The 5,033-nt window shown below is 45.9% G+C and overlaps 1 pseudogene; it reads left to right on the top strand.

Moving 5' to 3' along the window:
- The first annotated feature begins 225 nt into the window (after positions 1-225).
- LOC108314489 lies at positions 226-1,760 on the top strand (annotated as a pseudogene).
- The last annotated feature ends 3,273 nt before the right edge of the window (positions 1,761-5,033 follow it).

Genomic DNA, 5,033 nt, shown 5'->3' with positions numbered 1-5,033 from the left:
TAGATTTATATTTCCACATTCTGATAAGAAAGACAAAAAGAAACAGAATTAACTTTCTAATCTCCATCAGGAGACACAATGGTAATTAATTCATTAAGCTCGGTGTTCTCCTGCCCTGGTTTATACAGAGAGGAATTATTTCTAAGAGGAAACTTTGGTGGTTCTAACCTCACAACAAGCATGGGTCATGATTAGCTGAGAAACTGTTCTCCGCCCTCTACAATGATGACAAATGAGTCATTTAGAATTTTAAAGGTGAGGGTATTTTTTAGAGGATTTTTGGGTCTGGGTTTTTGCTTACTTTATATCAAAAGAGCCTTATGGTGACTCCCAGGAAGTAGTATCCACAAAAGATATTCTGTATGTTACTCCAAACTTTCCTCTTTAGTTTCAAGAACCATGATGAAGATTTATCATTATCATCATGGGTATGCAACCATCCAGTCATACAGGTCCCTGTTCAGAAGGGTCTGTGCTAGGTTTATTGCTCTGTTGTCACTGTCTTGAAATTTAAAAAAAAATTTTGAAGAAGGGGCTTTGCATTTCATTTTTCACTGGGCCCTGCAAATTGGCTCTGTTGGTTACCTTTGAGTTCAGATACCGACTTGTGTTTAGATCAATGATGCTGACCCTATATTTTATAACTTCATAGCTGTGAAATCCATTGAACTTGGAGTTAGAAGGGACGAGAAACTAACAATTAAAACAATCTTTATCACATGTACCCTGAAAATACGTGTATCAATTTAAAAAATGTCAAATTGAAAAATCCTGGTGCCTCTGAAACGAAGGCAATTAGGCGTGCTTATCTGGCCATTAGCCGTCCATGCAAACCCGGCTCCCGCTCCCTCCTCCTGGGCTTATAAATGCTGGCAGAGCCGGAGGTGGATCCCGTGCCTGGCCAGCCCTGCCTGGCCTTCCCTCCTTTCCACCTTGTGGCCGCAGCAACCCTCCAGCTTAGGCTCGATGGACTGGCTCTCCCAGAGCAGCTGCCCAGGACCAACCCACACCCCCAGGCCTGCCGAAGCCTCCCCGGGGTACCACCCTGGCCCAGGCCTGACATCCGGCACCTGGGAGCCCCTTCAGGCCGTCAGTATCAAGGAGGCTAGGTCCTTGAATCCGCCTGCGCCAGAAAGGACCGTGGCTGGGTTGGGTAAGGACCCACTGGCGGGCCCCCACTGTCCGCACGGCCTTCACAGCGGAGCAGGTCCGCGCCCTGAAGGGCATCCTCCAGCACCACCATTACTTGGGCACCCTGGAGCGGAAGAGACTGGCCAGGGGGATGTAGCTCTCAGAGGTCCGGATAAAAAGTTGGTTTCAAAATCGCCGGATGAAACACAATAGGCCCTTCTCGGCGTCGCTCCACGCGCCCTCGGCTCTCCAGTCACTCTCTTTTGGCCTGGCCGACGGCCTGCAGCTGCTGTGCCCTTAGGCACTCAGGCTCTGATGCTGCCCCTTGGCTCCTTCTGGGGTCTCTGCCGAGTGGAACAAGAGGTCCTGGCCTCTGCATGGGCTTCCTGCTGCGGGCGGCCTCTGGCTACCACCCCCGAAGCCCAGGAAGTGGCATGCATAGGCTGGGACCAGTCCTGTCCACCGGACCCTGGGACCTGTGTGCTCTGGGCGAGACAGGGGATGCATGTGAGGAAACGCCTCTGACCCAATGCCTGCCACACTGGCAGTCTGCGCAGATGGCACCTGGTGCCTACCTGGAGGACTTGGCTACTGTACTGTTTACATTGTGGCGGCACCTCTCGCAGTGACCCACGAGAAGGTTCTGGAGATTTCTGGAGAATGTATTTATTAAAGCTACCTCTTAGAGTTACCAAAAAGGTCGGTTTAGGGAGTAAATGGTCATTGAACAGAGTCAGACGCAGAAGTGGGCTTGTTACGTATCGGTAGGGCTTTCAGCATATGATAAAAGGATCTTTTTTAAAAAAAGTGTTGGAAAAACTGGTTTTCCACTTGGAAAAAGTAAAGGTTGTAAACTTAGTGTGTAAAAAAGAAAACCATGAAGGACTGGAAGGGAATGCAGGCGTCGTGTTTATAAGCTTTTGGTTCGAGTCCCTCTTAACAAGGACTCCAAAGCAGGAAAACAGGAGGGAACAAAAGGTGAAAATTAAGGTGGGGCGCTGGGGCCCTGCAGGGCGCTGTAGGCCTTGTGTGAGCTGGGACTGTGCCCGCAGCCTGCTGGGGCTGCTCTTCTCTGGCCAGGGAAAGCCGGGTGGCCGGGACCTGCAGCCGTGCCTGGACTGAAGCCGTCCCGCATGTCCCCACCCTCCAGCATGTGCTCACCTGTCTCCCTCTTCGCACTAGACCCGGAACAAAATAGAATGACTAAAGGACAGCAACTCCTGAAGACAGTCTGGAAGTGCCCAGAATGGGAGGCATGGAAGCCCCTCCCCAGGAGGACTCTCCCTCATTGATAGACCATTCTTGGTGCAGATGCCTGACTGCACGCACGGAACCGCAGACAAGCGCGCCTAGGTCCACGTCGCCCCAGAGTGCCCAGGAGGCAGGCAGCACGGGCACCCAGACAGACGGGTTCAGCCTGCAGGACTGCGAGACGACCTGTGAAACCGACCCAGACATCCCAACGGGAACAAAAGTGTGGACCTGTGGCCTTGTCCACGGTAAGTTCCATTTCCCCTTGCTCATTTCTGCATTGTTGGAAGTGTTGACAACCAGCATGTGCTTTTGTAACACAACCTCAGATAAGAGTGGGGGGAAAAAAATCCTATGTGGCCAATGTAACTTATGTACTGTAGAGGGTACAGTCTTCTTTCTGAACAATCCTTCAAGGCACTATTTTAAAAATCACTTTTTTTTTTAATCGAGGTAAAGTTCGCACAACATAAAACTCACTGAAAAGTGTACAATTCATAGGCATTTAGGATATTCACAGTACTGCATACCCATCACTTCTATCTAATTCTAAAACATCTTTACGTTAAAATCATATAGGAGAGTTTTTATTCCCTCTACCTGGGCCCCACTTGAAGTTAATTAAATCAGAATTTCTGGGTATGATTTAAAAACTTTGCCAGGTGATTGTAATATTTGGTCAGTATTGACAACCACAAAATTAGCAAAGCATATTTTGCCACAAAGGAAGCCTCAATATATTTCAAAAATTAGATGTTCTGGAGACCACAATTTTTGTCACAACAAAACTGAAAATAATAGCAAAATTAAAAGAGGAAACTAAACAAAACAAGCCAACAAAGAAAAAGCTACAGTTAGCCAGCTGGAGGAAAATAATCTCCTAAAAATCTCTTAAGAATCACAACTACAACTGCAGAAATCTAGAAGATAGGAATAAAGAATAATATATATAAAAACTGAAAGGACAGGCTAAGTCAACCCAGCTGTCTGTTAAACCAGTGTCGTGCACAAGAAACAGCTGTGGAGCTTGTTTCATACGCAGATCCTTAACCTTCCTCTCTAGAGATTCTGACTCACCTAGCTTGACTGAGAAAGTAAGAATGTGCATTTTAATAAGATGTCAGGTAACACTGATGCAGGGGGTCAGCAGTGGATCTTACAAAGTGGATCTTAAAATGGCAAAATAAGCTGAGCGCAGTGGCTTATGCCTGTAATCCCAACACTTTGGGAAGCTGAGGCAGAAGGATCACTTGAGCCCCGAGTCCAAGACCCACCTAAGCAACATAGCAAGATCCCTGTCTCTACAAAACATTAAAAAATTAGCTGGGTGCTGTGGCACACACCTGTAATCCTAGTACTTGAGGAGGCAGAGGTGGGATGGCTTGAGCTCAGGAAGTCGAGGTTGCAGGGAGCCATGATCATGCCACTGCACTCCAGTCTGGGCAACAGAGTAAGACCCTATCTACCACCCCCACACCCCCCCCACAACCCCGCCCCCGGCCACCTTGCCCCGCAAAAAAAAAGTAAAGCAAGCAAAATTTGCAAGAAATGGCCTTCATGTTATGATTTGCTTAGGAACAAGATCCCCTTTATTATCAAAGTCTATTTTCTCATCTGCTAATGGTGATGATCGGATTAATCTTTTTAAAGCTTGCGGTTAATATTTATTACATTAACGATTTTTACCAGCTTTAGCAAGCTATAATTGATGTACAACAAACTGCACAGATTTAAAATGTGGAATTGGATAAATTTTGACATATATACACACCCATGAAACCATCACAATTGAAATAATGAACATACCCATCCATAAACATACTCTTTGAGGTAATTAACATATCCATCAGCTCCAAAAACTCCTTATGCCCCTTTAAAGTTGTTCCCTCCAGGCTGGGACTGCAGGGAGCCATAATTGTGCCATTGCACTCCACCCTGGGCAACAGAGTGAGACCCTAGCTTAAAAAAATAATAGGCCAGGCAAGGTAGCTCACCTGAGGTCAGGAGTTCAAGACCAGCCTGGCCAACATGGTGAAACCCTGTCTCTATTAAAAAAAATTAGCCAGGGGTGGTGGCGGGCACCTGTGATCCTGGTTACTTGGGAGGCTGAGGCAGGAGAATTGCTTGAACCCAGGAGGCGGAGGTTGCAGTGAGCCAAGATGGTGCCGCTACACTCCAGCCTGGGCAATAGAGTAAGACTTCATCTCAAAAATAAATAAATAATAAAATTAGTCCCCCCCAACATTTTTTCTCACTCCCTCTGCCACAAACCAAAGCAACCACTGATGCATACTAATTTATAAGGATAAAAACTGTATTTCCTAGAATTTTATATATGTGAAATGAAACAGCATATTCTGTTTTGGGGGGTGAAGGGGTGTGAATTCTCTTAGCATAATTATTTGAGATTATCCATGCAATATTCCATTGCATGAATTTGCAATAGCTTGTTTATCTCTTCATCTATTAACAGATATTTGCATTGTTTTTATTTAGTGGTCAACAATAAACACTCATGTAAAAATCTTTGCACAAAATTATGCATTCAGTTCTCTTGGGAAATACCTAGTAACAGAAAAGCTATATCTCTACATCCTATGATGGGTGTCTATTTAACTTTTTTTTTTTTTTTTTTGAGACGGAGTTTCGCT

The sequence above is a fragment of the Cebus imitator genome, unplaced genomic scaffold, assembly GCF_001604975.1.
Source record: "Cebus imitator isolate Cc_AM_T3 unplaced genomic scaffold, Cebus_imitator-1.0 Scaffold155, whole genome shotgun sequence".
NCBI lineage: Eukaryota > Metazoa > Chordata > Mammalia > Primates > Cebidae > Cebus > Cebus imitator.
This window is presented reverse-complemented; position numbering and strand designations above follow the sequence as displayed.